A 17,944-nucleotide genomic window follows, 5' to 3' on the forward strand; every position below is an offset into this window, starting at 1 on the left:
TTGAAAAACATTTAATGGAACAAATTGCTATTATAATAAATGACATTGGAAAATGAGACAAGTAGTCCTTGAGATCCTGAAAGAAAAATGATAGAGATCATCTTTGATAATCTTGGACAGATTCCCTCAAAGTTCTCAGATTACTCTCTACATCTCTGTATCACCAAACAAAGTGGGAATTACAGCTATTTGGTGGCAGGTAGCTTGTCTTTCATTGATTTACATACCCCTAACAGAGTTCTTCCTAGCATACTTTCTCAGTAAGTAGTTCTTGACAATTAATGACTTTGAACACATAAGATGGAAAGTCACTAAGCCATCTCTGAGGTGCATTTAGGCCCTGAACTTAACTAGAAAGAGGGAACAGCAGGAATGCGCCTATCACTTTCTACACTAAGGATAGTTTTATATAACTTGACAAGTCCCATCAGTGAGCCAATATGAGGAGTTAGTTTCCTCCCCAAAAGAGTAGAAGATATGGCATCTTCTCTCTGTTTTTTTAAAAAAGATTTATTTATTTGAGAGGGGGCAGGGAGGAGGGGAGTCTAAAGCACACTTCACCCTGAGTGCTGAGCATACAGCCCAACACAGGGCTGGATCTCACAACCCTGAGATCATGACCTGAGCCAAAACCAAGAGCTGGGGGGCACCTGGGTGGCACAGCGGTTAAGCGTCTGCCTTCGGCTCAGGGTGTGATCCCGGCGTAATGGAGCATACAGCCCAACACAGGGCTGGATCTCACAACCCTGAGATCATGACCTGAGCCAAAACCAAGAGCTGGACATTTAACCAATTGCTCCTTTTTTTTTTTTTTTAAGTAATATTTATGCCCCACATGGGGCTTGAACTCACGACCCCAAGATTAAGAGTCATGCTCTACCAACTGAACCAGCCAGGCACCCTGATGGCATTTTCTTTTAAGGTGAATATGTAAGTAGGATTACAACTGAACTCACACTCTTTACTCTTAAAGGAAAGCAATGTTATCAGTTCCTTTCATGTCCTTCCACAGATATTACTTTTTTTAAAATTTTTTAAAAAGATTTTATTTATTTATTTGAGAGAGAGAGAGATAGAGAGATAGTGAGAGACAGCATGAGCAGGGGGCAGGGAGAGGGAGAAGCAGACTCCCCTCTGAGCAGGGAGCCTGATGCAGGACATGATCCCAGGGTCCTGGGATCATGACCTGAGCCAAAGGCAGACGCTTAACCTACTGAGCCACCCAGGCGCCCCTTCCACAGATATTCTATGCATATATATGCATTTTACACAAACACACACATACATCTCATCACATAATGTAACTGGTCTCTGTTTCCAATTTTCTAATTTCTTTCCACCTCCAATATTCAACCTATACCCATAATATTAACCCTGGATGATTTGAATTGAAGTTGAATTGCTGAAGTGAACTGAAGAAAATTTCATGTATTCCTTCAACAAATGTCTAATCGGAGCTAGATACTCCATGTATGCCAGTGAACAGACAGGGTTTCTGCCTTCACAAAGCTTAAAGTCTAATTTTCCAAATCATGATAAGCTATTAGCCTAAAACCTACCTAATCTCTGTCAAAAATATGTACATGTATAAAACAACTAGAGAAAAATTGCCAATAGACTCAAATGCTTGCTCACCGGGAGAGTTACAGGCTACCTGTGGAGCAGATGTTGAGTCTCCATTGGAACCAGTCTCAAGAGACAGAATTGGATAGGCTTCGGTTAAGCAAGAATTTTGTACCTGGAAGACATCTTAGATATAATCAAATCCAAATTCTTTACTTTTAGATGAGGAATCTGAATCTCAGGAGGAATAATGAGTACTATTTAAAAGTGGAGGGAGACCCAGGCTCTTTCCAATCCAGAGTAGCCCATAGAGTCTGGTGTTGGTAAAGACCCATCTAGATGACTTCTAAGAGTACCTTCCAACCTTCAATTGTGAGGCTGCATTCTGTTTTGTAAAAACACTGCAAGGAGAGAACACTGCTCTGGGAGCAATCAACAGTAACAATGCAAAGAATTTAAGGCTATGAACTTCAGAGCCTGACTGGTGCAATAAAAATCCCTACTGTGCTACTTATTATCGATGTGACCATGGACAAGTGACCTCAACTTCCCTGACCTCGGTTTCTTCATCTGTAAAGCAGGAATGATAATGGTATCCATTCTCCAGAGGCATTGTGAGAGTAAAAGGATTTGGTGCACACTATGGTGTGATATGGTAAATGGCTAAAATTGGTCTAGGGGGTAAGAGTGCTTTGTAGCAATTGCCAATTTCCTACTGATGTGAGGTCAAACTACCAATGTGAGGTCAGTCAGCTCACAGAATTTCTGGTATTGTAACAACAGGCTCTATTGAGCTGGTCCATGGCACACCACTGCATGTAAAGCGTTTATCAAAGTAGCACTTGGTTGGGGCGCTATAAAAAAAAATGTGTAGACATTATTTACTCTATATACTAATATAAATGACAGCATTTCCTCTGATTTTGTAGTGTTTAAGTACACTGTAATGTTCAGAATAACTAAATTCATAGTGGGGCCTAGGGGGGCCCCTTCTTCCCAAGAGGCCCCCAAAAATACAACCTAACTAAAACGGTATGTTTGCTATGCAAATGCAGCTTCAAGACAGATTCTCCTCCTAATGAGATCTCCACCTTTAATCCCCTTCTAGATGGAGGAGAGCCACTGTAAATGCATGGATAATTCCTACTTGAATGACATTATTAATGATATATGATTTATAATTTCATAACAATTAATTGGGTGTATCCTATGTGCTCTACTTACAATATCTCAGTTAACCTTACAGCAACCATATTAGGTGGATATTATTTTCAAGTGAAGAAACTGAGTTTCAGAGAGGATTCATAACTTTCCAAAGGGCTTACATCTAGTAAATAACATATACTTGAACCTCATCCTTTAAGGCTAAATCTTAGGGCATAATCACACATGTGCCATAATTAGTACATGTTTTGTTTTGTTTTTCAGTTCCATATAAAAATTTGAGTTAAACAATTTATAAAATAGTATTTTAACTTATCTCTATACTGCACACTACAGTTATTATATGCTGAACCATGAATGTAATATTTAATTTTATGCATAAACTTCATAGTAAACTATTGCTGGATATTTATAAACACTAAGAAAACTCATCTTATTATATATTTTCAGTGAATTACTCAATGATTCTAAAATCAAGAAAGCTTAGGGGTCCCAGGACCCCAGGATCATGACCTGAGCCAAAGCAGACACTTACTGAGTGAGCCACCCAGGCACCCTTGATTTCTGTACTTTTAAATTTACCTTTGCAATAACAGAATTCATAAAATAAGCTTAATTTCTGACCCTGAAGATATAAATACAGTATTAAGTTTGTAATTTGAAAAATTTGGAAAAATTTTCCTTTAAAGGGCCAGCAAGATGCGATAGAGGGGGAGGTGGTGAGGGGAGGGAAAAGAATCTCACTAAATACAGTTTAGGGACTGTGTACACCAATATGAATGTTCCTCTGTTAACTGTAGGAGTATACAGAGCAAAAACATATATGATTTAGATCAATATAATCATCAGCTTTCAAACAAATGACATTATACCTACAAGTATAGAGAAATATAATACCCATATTTCATTCATACCAAGATGCATTTATACATACTCAGTGTCATAACCGGAAACATGATCTGCCTATCCCCACTTCCAAAGTCTCATTCTACCTCATTAGTCTGCTTAAGCTACAATGGCAATCTCCCTATTCCTGGAATGTATTAAACTGGTCCTACCTTTGACCATTCTCCTTTGCTTAACATCTGCCTAAAATGCTATTGCCTCAGATGTGTGATCCCTCCTTCGTATGCTTCAAAACTCTGCATGACTGTCACTCATCAGGGAGGTCTTCTCTGACCAGCAAATATAAAGTAGTAATCCACACCCCCTTCACCTTGTGTGCTCCCACACCTGTCTTTGTTTTATCTTTTCCATAGATCTTATCACTACCTGGTATTTTCTTCCTTCCTTCTTTTCTTCCTTCCTTCCTTCCTTCCTTCCTTTCTTCCTTCCTTCCCTTCTTATTTTATTTTTAATTGTGGTAAAATATGTATGACATAAAATTTAGCATCTTAACCATTTTTAGGTGTGCAGTTTAATAGTGTAAAGTACATTCACATTGTCGCACAACCAATCTCCAGAACACTACATCTTTCCGAACTAAAACTTCATATCCGTTAAACAACTTCCCATTCCACCCTCCCTTCAGCCCCTGACAACCACCATTCTACTTTCCATTTCTGTGAATCTGACTACTATAGGTTTCTCATATAAGTGTAATCATACAGTATGTGTCCTTTTGTGTCTGGCTTATTTCATTTAATATAATGTCTTCAAGGTTCATCCATATTGTAGCACATGTCAGAATTTCCTTCCTATTTAAGGCTGAATAATATTTCATTATATGTATATACCACATTTTGTTTATCCACTATTCCATTGATGGACACTTTGGCTGCTTTCACCTTTTGACTTGAATGCCTCTATGAAAATGGATGTACAAATATCTATTCAAGTTCCTGCTTTCAACCCATTTGGTTATATACCTAGAAGTGGAATTACTGGATCATAGGATAGTTCTATTTTTATTTTTTTAAGGAGCCACCATACTGTTTTCCACAGTAGCGGCATGCATTTTACATTCCTACCAGCAGTGCACAAGGGTTCCAATTTCTCCACATCCTCACCAACACTTATTTGCTGCCTTTTAATAGTAGCCATACCAATAGGTGTGAGGTGGTATATATTTAATTTTATATCTTTCTTTTCTATCTGTCCTACCTGCTACAATATAAGCTCCATAAGGCCAGGGACTTCATTTTTGTCACTGTTGCTTCCCAAATTCTGTAACACTTTCTGGCAGTGTTATATGGGCATATTAGGCATCAAAAAAATATTTGTAAGGGTGCCTGGGTGGCTCAGTTGGCTATGTGTCTGCCTTTGGCTCAGGTCATGATCCCAGGGTTCCGGGATGGAGCCCATTTTGGGCTCCCTCCTCTGAGGAAAGTCTGTTTCTCACTCTGCACACCCCCCCCCATCCTGCTCTCTCTCTCATGCATGCTCTCTTACTCAAATAAATAAACAAAATCTTTAAAAATATATATTAAAAAATATTTGTAGAATGAATCACACCTTAAAGGTTTCTTTATCTTAGCATAATTTTCTTTTTTTTTTTTAAAGTAAGCTCTATGACCAATGTGTGGCTTGAACTCACAACCCCAAGATCAAGAGTCACATGCTCTACCAACTGAGCCAGCCAGGTACCCCTATCCTAGCATAATTTTCAAGTTGAAAGATAAGAAAATAGCGATTGTAGAAATTATTATATAGACCATCTCAACACATGCGCTCAGAATTTAAGTGTAAAATTGAGATTCTTATCTCTATTGAAGACGGTTTAAAATTTAAACCCAGATGTAATTTCAGTAATGTAATGCATAGATCACATCAACTGAGGAATAAATTCTTTCAAAACACATTCTCAACAACTGTCAAGGACCATTTTTGTTTATTCCTGTGATCATCGTCTAAACTGTGTCCTTCGCTGTTAGGTTCTAAAGGAATGCTCTTAGATGATAATGCTTTTGATCACCATGGAAACATTAACCACAAAGTTTATATCAAGCCCTTGTAGAGATAGCTAAACAGTAAAAGAACTTAAAAACTACTTTCTTTCTACTGAGCAAGATAAACTGAACAGAAGATTCAGAAACAATAGTAAATATTCAGTAAATGAATTGCAGATTCAGAGGGTCTAAAATTCAATCAAGTTCTAGCTATTTAGATGTAGCAGATATTGTTGTTTTGCTACCTAACACCTTTCCCTAATCTTCCCCAACCATTTTGGCTGAATGATAATGTACCCAACCCCAATACATGGCATTCTGTTCTTCATTCCTAGAAATTTTGCTAGGAGTGAGCACATGATCCAGTTCTACCAATGAAATGAAAGGAGGTTTTTGCAGGATGGCTTCTAGGAAAGATTTTTGCCCCTGATTGAAAAAAAAAAAAAAAGAGAGAGAGATGTGACCGGAGAAAGACCTGGCCAACATGCGCCACCCACACCCCCCAATCTTGTTTTCTGCTTTGGACAACATTACATCAACATGTGATGCTTGAGGGGACGGGGCATCTGGCTGGTTCAGTCTGTAAAGCATGTGAGTTCAAGGCCCATGTTGGGCATAGAGATTACTTTAAAACAAAACAAAATAAAGCATGATGCTTAGAACTGTGACAGCCATCTTGTGATCAAGAGGAATGACATAGCTTACACCTGGGGACTGCAAAACAGAGACCAGAGAGGTTTTAATCACTGATAACATTATTGAGCCACTGAACCAACAATCCCGAAACGAATAACTTCTGGCCTCCTTGTTAGGTAAACAGTAGATTCTTTATGGCTTAAGGTAAGATTGGCTGAAACATTTTGAATGGTGTGTGTGTATGTGTTTTAGGTAGACTCTCCCATTAAACAGCTAGGATTTCAGACCACTGCTTCATCATTTGCAGAGAAAGAGGGAGAGGGAGAGGAATGGTGGACAGAGAAAGAGAGAAACTGACTGTCAGGTGGTCCAAATTCAAAGTTTTAGAGGCCAGAGGTAAGGATAAATTAAAAGAGAGTAGAAGACCAAACACAAGAGAAACTGCAACTATATTACAATGTTTGTGGGAGCTGTTCCCACTGGTCTTCAAGCAGTTTAGGGCATGCCAAATGACGGTAGCTGGTTAGAAATCACTCAAATAATATGTCCGCAAGGTCAGGAATCTGTGGACATAAATTAAGTAAGCAAATCTTTTTTTTTTAATATTTTATTTTTAAGTAATCTCTACACCCAATGTGAAGCTCAAACTTACAGCCCCAAGATGAAGTCTCACATGCTCCACCAAATGAGCCAGCCAGGTGCCCCAAAATCTTTTTTCCTTGAGCAAAATCATTAATAAAAGTTAATAAAACAAAATCTTTTATGAGATTACATTTTTTTCATTAAATTCAAGGATAACAAATGAAGTCCAATAATAATGCAGCAAGATATGCAAATTCCCTCTCTGATGCTTTCATTTGTCTTCTAGGAGAAATTCACTTTCAGAAATCATTCTAGATGCCATGAGTCTAGATTAGTGTGATCCCAGGTGATTCACTTACTCAAACAATGACTTGCTTTTGATAGCTTTCTTTTTTTTAAGTAATCTCTATGTGTAATGGGGGGCTCAAATTCACAACCCCGAGATCAAGAGTCTCATGCCCTACCGACTGAGCCAGCCAGGTGCCCCTGATATCTTTTCCCTTAATGCTCATAATGCCACTTCCGATCACACCTGCATATGAGTTGCCGGCTTGACACAATAAATCCTGGCACTTTCATTTCAAGATGACAATTTCATTGTTACTTTCCCTTTTGAAAAAGAATGAAGCTTTAGAATCATTTCCCCTACTTTCCACTTTTCCCACACTCCAATTTGGAAGCTCACAACATTTTCCAGGTGCACAGAGACACTGCCTTCCTTGGGGCAGCCAAACTCCCAGTCAGCTCCAGGAAGATAAGCAAGTCTCCAATATCTTCATCACAATGGCAAACCAACTTCTAAGAAGCATGAAGGAACTCTCAATCTTCTGCCCTACCTTTTCCTCAGCATCTGACCTTTCATGTACCCAACCTTTAGAGCGGCCTGAACTCAAAGATTCAGGGATTCTATTTTCTCTGCAGCAAGGGGAGAATAAAAAGAGCCCACAGATGCTGACAGGAGTGGTATGAGGGGGATTTTCCTAAATACTGAGATAATTCCATAGTACTTTTCAGAAAAACAACAGTAAAACTTCGAAATCTGGAGTCATTATATCCTTTATCCTTCTCTAAAGTCACAGGCAAATTTAAGTTCTTTTTAAGTACATTATGGGTTTCCCATTTGCCAACACAATCTCTAGACAACAAATATTTGAGGTATCCATTACATAGTAAAGTGCTTTGAAATACCATAATTATTAATCATACATTATACAACCAAGCTCAATTTTTTCCCTTTTATCCAGTCCACATACATGAAACTTTTTGTGGGGTGGGGAGCAAATACTGAGATCCTTTTAGACATGTTATGTTTGAAGGCCCTGTAGGATAAAGATGAGAAGGTTTACAGAAGTCAGATGAAAATTTTAAGTCAAAAGAGGGGTTGCCACTAAGATAGTGATGGAAGAAAGATCCGCATCTGGGTGGGAGCGCAGGCTATGGAGTGGATCAAATGTATGTCTGGGAAGAAGTTTATATAAGAGAAAAAAACCAGAGACAGAAAACAGAACCCTGAGAGACACTAATGACGAAATGACAAATGAAGGAAGAGAAAATGATGGAGAATAATAAAGAACCGCCTGGGAAAGCACTGGGAGGAAAATTATGAATAAGTCATGATCATAAATAAGGCTTTTTATGACCAGGCTCTTGACTGAGTACCAGTCTCATCTCCTGTGACCTTCTCCAAACACTCTGCTCCAGCCATTCAGAACTGCTGATAACTCCTTAAAATGCAATATGCTTCCTACTTCTATGCCTTTGCACCTGCCATGTCCTACGCCTGAAATTCCCTCCCTATCTTAAACTCTTACTCTTCCTTCAAGCACCAGCTTTTCTTTGAGGCCTTTGCTGAATTCCCCAAGTATATAAAGCCTCACCCCACCCCTCACCCCCGGGATCATACCACCATCATCCAAATCATTACATTCTATTTGTTTACTTACCACTATACCATAAATTCCATGAGTAGTCAGGGTTTTCACCTCTGCATTTCCTGGCCTTAACATGGCACCTGGCATGAGGAGGTAGGTATTATATGCTCTATTGGAGAATGTGATGCCTAACACATGAAGGTATAAGTCCCTTACTCTGCCATCTACTTGGCTGTGTGATCATGAGTAAACTACTGAGCCTGCTTCTCTGTCCTTAAGTTGGGACAATTATTGTACCTATCTCATAGAATGGATGGGAGAATGAATTGAGAGAATGCATGTAAAGAACTTGGCTCACACTCAGGCTCAGTTAAGTATGAGCATCATGTTTCAGAGGGAGTTCGATGTAATTGTTGAATATATGAATGGCACTCTACAGTCCTACCTGGAAGAGTTTCAGGAAGGAAGGAAAGATCAACAGAATCAAAACTGCTGAAGTCTAATAGTATTAGGGCTGTCCATTTGCTAAATTCTCAACCAAAGCATCCTTCTCTCCCCAGCAGTTTGGTTTCTTTAACTTCACCATCAGGCTTGATCCTGCCCCAGTCTCTATAACAATGAAGACAAAACATTGGGGGAAAAGAAGGAAACAACTCCCGGACAAAGTAACCTTCTAGAATAGGCAAAAGGGGTGTGATCAAGGTCAGGATCATTCTTCCTCTGAAACAGGAAGAAAGAAAGCAAGAATATGTGGAAACACTATGTTTAGAGGTGGAGGTATGTTTCTAGTTTTCTTTTATAACTGAAGAAGGTGACTAAAAGAGGCATTTATAAATACCACATTTTTACTCTGAATGAAAGAATTAAGTCAGTAATAAACAATCCAAGCTTTTATTGAAAATAGAGAAAATTTTCAGGGCACCTGGGTGGCTCAGTTGGCTAAGCATCTGCCTTCAGCTCAGGTCATGATCCCAGGGTCCTGGGATCGAGTGCTGAGGCGGGCTCCCTGCTCAGCAGGGAGCCTGCTTCTCCCTCTCCCTCTGTCTGATGCTCCCCCTGCTTGTGCTCTCTCTCTCTCTGCCAAATAAATAAATAAAATCTTTTAACAAAATAAAAAAGGAAAATAGAGAGGATTTTCTAAGTTGGCATACAAGTTTCCTTATCAAATTAGAATTATGATTTAGTCAACAGCTCTGGTACTTTTGTACCACTTAGCTTCTTATATTTACAAATATGTGTTTAATTATTCTTAGGTGGGGTGCTTGGGTGGCTCAATAAGTTAAGTGACTGCCTTCCATTTGGTCCCTGATCTTGGGGCCCTGGGATTAAGCCCCATGACAGGCTCCCCGCTCAGTGAGAAGTCTACTTCTCCCTTTCCCTTTGCTGCTCCCCCGCTTGTGCTCTCTTGTTCACGTTGTCTCTCTCTCTCTCTCAAATACATAAATAAATAATCTTTAAAAAAATAATTACTATTATTCTTAGGTGTCTACATAAACTGTATGAGCACTTCTAACAAAGCTATACAAATACTTGATAATTATCATGGATAGGTAATAGCACTAAATATATTGATTTATTTTCAGCTCAAGGTGCAATTTAAAAAGCAAATTATTTTTCTTTATAAACTAGCATTATGAAAGTGATTAATCCATATAATTTATGTTAAATATATCTGTTATTCTTAAATTTACAAGCTCACCTAATTTAAGCAATATCACAATACTATGCATCAAATATCCGTGATTATCAGCCATCACATGAGGCAGCAAATTGGTTAAACCAAGTTTAAATCCAGTTCCAGAAAGGGTTAATTTGACTTGACTTGTCTGATCCCGAAATGAACTACGGTGAAATGACCTTATGATATGAAAGCGAAGACGGACATCAGAAGAGAAATTCAGTATTCATAAAACCTGTGGAAAGATTTCTTTTAGTTTTATAAGCCTTTTCTTTAGGTCAGAAAAAGGTCAGACAAACCTAATTTATATTAGATCATACGCTGCAGAAAAATGACATGATCCTTCTACATTTATTATCATAAAAGTTGAATAAAGGTTAATGAATTTAAAAAACTGCATTTCTATGAGTTTCGGTTTTAATACAAAATGGCTGGCAAGCTGCTGTCCATTATAAAGGAAAATTGTTGAGATAAATAACTTCTATATAAGACGGTGTGGAAGATTTGAGGAGGTTGGTTGCCATGTTAGTCTAAGTGAAATAAAGCATTTAAAAGAACAAAATTGTTGGGGTGCCTGGATGTCTCAGTTGGTAGTGTATGTGACTCTTGATCTTGGAGCCATGAGTTTGAGCCCCACGTTGGAAGTGGAGTTTACTTTAAAAAAAAAAAAAAAGAACAATGTTTTCAGACCTACTCAGGTACAACAAAAGAATGTTTCTTTAATTTCATTGAAAGGAAAAGTAAAGTCCAGGGGTGCCTGGGTGGCTCAGTAGGATGAGCATCTGACTCTTAATTTTGGCTCAGGTCATGATCTCAGGGTCCTGGGACTGAGCCCTGTGTTGGCCTCCTCACTCATCTGGGAGTCTCCTGGAGATTCTCAACCTCCCTCCCCCTCTGCCCCTACCCTCCCTAAAATGAATAAATAAATCTTAAAAAAAAGAAGGAAGGAAGGAAAGAAGGAAGGAAGGGAAGGAGGGAGGAAGGGAGGGGAAAGAAAGAGAGAAGAAAGAAAGAAAGAAAGAAAGAAAGAAAGAAAGAAAGAAAGAAAGAAAGAAAGAAAGAACCTAATAGTGGGGCAGCTGGGTGGTTCAGTCAGTTAAATGTCCGACTCTTGATCTTAAGGTTATGAGTTCAAGCCCTGCCCTGGGCTCCATGCTAGGCATTGATCTACTTTAAAAAAAAAGAAAGAAAGAAAGAAGAAAATGGCCTAGTAGTAAGCTATAACTTAAAATCCCTTCCATCACCCACAACTCACCAAATAGTGGTCATGACCAAATACACATATTTAAGACAGATGACACAGATTAGATAGATATCATTATCAAGTTAATAGGGATATCACGGCAGAAAGTTTGCAGAGTAAAATGGCAGAAGCAAAACACCCCAGAAATCAGATTATAAAACTCAGTACTTTAAAAATCATTAACATTTAAATTAATTTTTAAATTAATTTTAAAATTAAATCTCATTAGCATCAAATAAGATTAATATGGAAATAATGACAATGGCCCTAAAACAAGGAAGTTATCAATGTGACACAGACAATTCTGAGAAAGAATATAGAATTCAGAATGTAATCAGGCTGCATCTGGACTGAGGACTGAGACGTCCTAGTGAGAAGCATAGAATTTCCTATCAAAGCCCTACCAGGTAGTATTAATAACTGCAGATGTGTTAATTATTGTATCTTTTTTTTAAAGTTTATTTATTTGTTTTTAGTAATCTCTACCCCCAATGTGGAGCTTAAACTCACGACTCCAAGATCAAGAGTGAGCCAGCCAGGCAGCCTGAGAGTATCTTTAAATGCATGTAATTCTCATTCTACATTGTGAGTTCCATTATTCCCTATGAAATGTTTATCACCTTCATAAGCCCTACATTAAAAAACCTGAGGCTATGGGGCGCCTGGGTGGCACAGCGGTTAAGCGTCTGCCTTCGGCTCAGGGCGTGATCCCGGCGTTATGCGATCAAGCCCCACATCAGGCTCCTCCGCTATGAGCCTGCTTCTTCCTCTCCCACTCCCCCTGCTGGTGTTCCCTCTCTCGCTGGCTGTCTCTATCTCTGTCAAATAAATAAATAAAATCTTTTAAAAAAATAAAAATAAAAAAATAAAAAATAAAATAAAAAACCTGGGGCTGGCTCAGGTGGTAGAGCATAGGACTCGATCTGGGGGTGATGATTCAAGCCCCTTATTGGGTGTAGAGCTTACTTAAAAACAAACAAACAAAACACACCTCTTCCAAGCATTGTTATAAAAAGATACCTGGGCTAACACCTGGATATTAGTCAAGATCCTGGTGCTCAAATAAGCCAAACCAGATAATCAAATCTATTAAAATGTTCCTTTACTTCCGAGTGTTCTACAGGTTAAATTTGCACAAAAGGATCTCAGAGCTATGACATTAAATCTATTATTGTTCAGCCTTTGAAATAAATTATTCTTTCAACTAAATTTTATGTGAATGACAGCTCCAGAATTTCTATTTAGTTGGGACCTAAGGGAGGCAATCTGTTAGGAAGACAGGGAGATTCTAAGGAAGCCTAGCATGAGGTTGCTTATGCAGAATGTAAACATACTGTTTTTCTTGGATTTTATGTTACAGGATTTATGAAAATAGCAATGTTTCCTAAAGTTATTTTTTTTTATTATGTTAGTTAGCCACCATATAGTAAAAAACATTGGTTAGATGCCACAAAGTAGGTGGCATTGCCTTAACTGTATGCATGTTGTCAGGCCCAAGGGCCTCTTCCATCTTTGTCAAGGGAAGTGCTAACCTTCTCTCCTTTCATACAACACTCCTAAAGTTATTTTATTCACATTTTAGTTCAGACTGTGAAAATATGGGGCACCTGCTGGCGAAGTTGGTTGAGCGTCCAACTTAGGTCATGATCTCAGGGTCGTGAGACTGAGCCCCACATCGGGCTCCACGCTTGGTGTGAAGTCTGCTTAAGATTCTCTTCCTCTTCCTCTATCTTTCCCCCCTGCTCTCCCTCTCTCTCAAATAAATAAATAAATCTTTAAAAAAGAAAAGAAAAGAAAAGAAAAGAAAGGAAAGGAAAGGAAAGGAAAGGAAAGGAAAGGGAAAGAAAGAAAGGAAAAGAAAGAAAGAAAGAAAGAGAAAAAGAAAAAGAAAGAAAGAAAGAAAGAAAGAAAGAAAGAAGAAAGAAAGAAAGAAAGAAAGAAAGAAAGAAAGAAAGAAAGAAAGAAAGAAAGAAAGAAAAGACTGTGAAAATACGGCTTATCCATGATTAGGTGATGATGATGATGATGGCAATGATGAAAGAGCCAAACCCTAGCAGGGGTATTCACTTTCTACAGAGTGAAGACCAAACTCTAGCAAATTAAATACTCTTTATGATATACCAATTATCTTTCCAATTTTATCTTTCACTAATCACTCCTTGTCTCCTACTCTGCAGCCAGTCAGTTTTGATTACTAACCATCCTGCCTACTTTTCAATTTTTTCCAATTTCTGTGTGTCTCTTCATGCACTCATTCTAAATCTCAAATGCTTTTTATCCAATCTCTACCTGTCAAAGTTAAATTCATTCTTCAATATACATCACAAATTTCAACTGCTTCACTAAACCTAATATGATTTCCTCCAACCAAAATAAACATCTTTTATCCATCCTCTTATGGTGTTTTGTACTCCATTATATTTTTTTAAAGATTTATTCACTTATTTGAGAGAGGCAAAGAGACTGCAGTGGGAAGGGGCAAAGGGAGAGGGTGAAAGAGAACCCCAAGCTGACTCCCCACTGAGCTCAAGCCCACACAGGGCTGGATTCCACAATCCTGAGACCGTGACCATAGCCAAAATCAAGAGTTGGACGCCTAATCCAGTCACGCCTGTACTCTATTATTGTATTGACCATATTCTATCTGTACTGTAGTAAGCTGTGCACACTGCTTGATTTCATCTTCTATAGGACTGTAACAATCTTGAGAGTAGGGGTAAATCTAAAGTCCTTTTTATGAAGAATTTTCCAAATGAACCATAACTTCTATAATCATGGTTTACCTTTTTAAAAATCTGAGGAAATTATCTCTTACAATGACCACATAGGAGTATATTCCAGGCAACACCTAAACTTCTTTTTTTTTTAAGATTTTATTTATTCTTTTGAGAGAGAGAATGAGCAGAGGGAGGGGGAGAAGCAGACTCCCCGCTGAGCAAGGAGCCCTATTTGGGGCTCGATCCCAGGACCCTGGGATCATGACCTGAGCTGAAGGCAGATGCTTAACTGACTTAGCCATCCAAGTGCCCTGACACCTAAACTTCTAAATTTCGTTTTTCGGGGCGCCTGGGTGGCGCAGTCGTTAAGCGTCTGCCTTTGGCTCAGGGCGTGATCCCAGAGCTCTGGGATAGAGCCCCACATCAGGCTCCTCTGCTGAGAGCCTGCTTCTTCCTCTCCCACTCCCCCTGCTTGTGTTCTCTCTCTCCTTGGCTGTCTCTCTCTCTGTCAAATAAATATAAAATCTTTTAAATAAATAAATAAATAAATAAATTTCGTTTTTCATTTTAAGACGAACCTTTTAAAATTTCCAATGACGATGTAAAGGAAAGTTACTTTGTTAATATATCTTCCATAAAAGGATAGCTAAAATTGAAAATGTGATTGTCCATAGCTCTCTTGTTTGAAAGGCAATAAGGTTCCACTCCTTAAAAGCAAATAATTACTAATCAGGTCCTTGTTCAGACTGTCATTCGTTTGCTAGATAATCCTGAGCACATACTGTTTGTGCATCCACTTACCTAATCTGAAATCTAAAATACAGATTATCTACTTTCCAGGCTATTACAGATATTAGTCATTAAATGACTGTCAAGAGGGGCACCTGGGTGGCTCAATTGATTAAGCGTCTGCCTTCAGCTCAGGTCATGATCTCAGGGTCATGGGATCCAGCCCCACATAGAGCCCTGCATCAGGAGTCTGCTTCTCCCTCAGCTCCTTCACCCCCACCCCCCACTTGTGGTCTCTCTTTCAAACGATAAAAATCTAAAAAATAATAAATAAATAAATAAATAAATAAATAAATAAATAAATGACTGTCAGGAATTATAATGAAAGTGGGAATCTGAAAAGTGAACAGAAATGGTACTTGCTAGTAACACTCTGGGGTTTGGGGCACCTGGGTGGCTTAGGCAGTTAAGCATCAGACCATTGATTTCGGCTCAGGTCATGACCTCAGGGTTGTAAGATTAAGCCCCACGTTGGGCTCTGAGCTCAGCACAGAGTCTGCTAGAGATTCTCTCTGTCTGCCCCTCCCCTCACTGGTGCTCATGTGCAGTGTACGCTCTCTCTCTTTCTCTCTCTCAAATAAATAAAATAATAAAATCTTTAAAAAATAACACTCTGGAGCTTAATAATCTAAAGTGGCCTAAACGAGCACCTGGCTGGCTCAGTCGGTAGAGCAAAGGACTCTGGATCTCAGGATTGTAAATTCGAACCCCACGCTGGATATGGAGGTTACATAAAATAGACAAATAAATATACATGTATAGTATATATATTATAAATATATGTTATATATAATGTATATACTATACATTATAATGTATATACTACACATTATATACTATAATGTATTACAGTATATAATACTATACATTATATATAATATATATTATACTACACATTATATAGTATATATATGTATAGTACATATACTATACATTACTATACTATACATTATATATAATGCACTTTATAATGTATAATGTACTATACATTATAATGTATAAATATATATTATATATACATATATAATACTAAAAATAAATAAATAAATAAAGTGATCTAAGAAAAGAATGGAGTTAAATAGAGTTTTCACCCAAAGTATGTATTATCCATATGACTCATCACAAGATGATGAGAGCTCTTTTCCTAATATGTTGACATTTAAGCATGTAACAATTAAAGGTGGAGGAAACAAAAAAGGATTTACAAAATATAAAGCTTGGTTGGCAATTGTTTCTACATTGTTGAATATAGTACTCAGAAGTGAGAGGAGGTAAAAAATAGCCTTTTATCCAACCATTTTACTTCTGGGAATTTATCTACCAATACATGTGTTCAAAAACACATTATCCTTAAACACAATGTTCAAGATTTCGCTGTTGCGTAATGCCAGAAACAACCTCAACGTCCAATCGTAGAGAAAGACTGAAATGAATTATGATACATTCATTTAATAAAATGATATGTAGCTGAATAAAAAATGAAGTGTACGTATCAAAATGGAGTGATGACCAAAACAAATTTTTCTGAAAGAAGCAGAGTATAAAGCAATGTGTATAGTAGTATCACATTTATGTAAACAAGAGGGGAGAGAGGTATGTACACAGATGAATTTTTCTATAAACACTGAATATTTCTAGAAGGAATACATAAGAAGTGCTTGCTTCAGGGGTAGGGGATTGCAGAGTTTTGGTTTGGAATAAGGTTTATTTAGATTAGAGTTTAATAATGGGCCTATAAGATAGAATGATTATTATTTGCAATTTTATAGATCACAAAAGTAAGGCTTAGCAAAATTAAATAATTTATTTACTCAGAGTTACTCAGAATAATTTATTCACTCAAAGAGCAACAGGGCAACTATACAAGCCTGACTTCTGACTTTTACATCGACTTCTCAGCAAATGACTTTTTTTTTTTAACGATTTTTTATTATGTTAGTCACCATACAGTACATCCCTGGCTTCCGATGTAAAGCTCGATGCTTCATTAGTTGCGTATAACACCCAGTGCACCATGCAATACGTGCCCTCCTTACTACCCATCACCGGTCTATCCCATTCCCCCACCTCCCTTCCCTCTGAGGCCCCCAGTTTGTTTCTCATAGTCCATAGTCTCTCATGTTTCATTCCCACTTCTGATTACCCCCCTTTCTTTATCCCTTTCTTCCCCTACCGATCTTCCTAGTTCTTATGTTCCATAGATGAGAGAAATCATATGATAGTTGTCTTTCTCTCAGCAAATGACTTTTATGCCTGCTTCTAGCACTGTCCTGGGGAAAGGGAAGGGGCTGATATTAAGCATTTCTTGTATAACAACAATACCTAAAATTACGTAATATTTAGTAAATGCCAAGCATTAAGCAAAACGCATTGTGCACTGTATTCACTACACTATTTAATTCTTAAACTAATTTTATGCAATGGATACTGCTATGATCCTCACTTCATAAGTGAAGAAACGAGGCACAAAGAGGTTTAGTAGTTTGCCCAAAGTCACACAGCCTGTAAGTGACTAAACCAGACTTTGCACAGGACACATGGATACCCCAGCCTTCGTTATCAAGTTCTATCTACCTACCCTGCACACAAAATACTTGGGCTGGGGGTGCACAAAGTGACCTCTCAGTCACTGACCTCTCTTGAGAATAGACTGGAAGGAAAGGCCGGTTCCAGCCTGGGAAGCAGACCTGAGTTCACTGGGACAGAAAATTCTGGTTCCTGGCTACCCAGAGCATAGTTTCAAAGACAAAGTGCTGATTCAGTGTGTGCAAGTTCCCTGGCCCCACTTACTCCTCACTCGGTAGGAAAGGGTA

The 17,944-nt window shown here is 38.2% G+C and overlaps 1 protein-coding gene and 1 non-coding gene across 2 annotated transcripts in view; both read right to left on the minus strand.

The window, feature by feature from the left end:
• ANK2 (ankyrin 2) overlaps positions 1 to 17,944 on the minus strand; it is a 629,716-nt gene that overhangs the window by 602,970 nt on the left and 8,802 nt on the right. The window lies entirely within an intron of this gene.
• LOC117804516 lies at positions 13,054 to 13,179 on the minus strand. Its single transcript, XR_004628999.1, has one exon. It is a non-coding gene; the product is annotated as a U6atac minor spliceosomal RNA (small nuclear RNA).

The sequence above is a fragment of the Ailuropoda melanoleuca genome, chromosome 11 (genome assembly GCF_002007445.2).
Source record: "Ailuropoda melanoleuca isolate Jingjing chromosome 11, ASM200744v2, whole genome shotgun sequence".
Taxonomy (NCBI): Eukaryota; Metazoa; Chordata; class Mammalia; order Carnivora; family Ursidae; genus Ailuropoda; species Ailuropoda melanoleuca.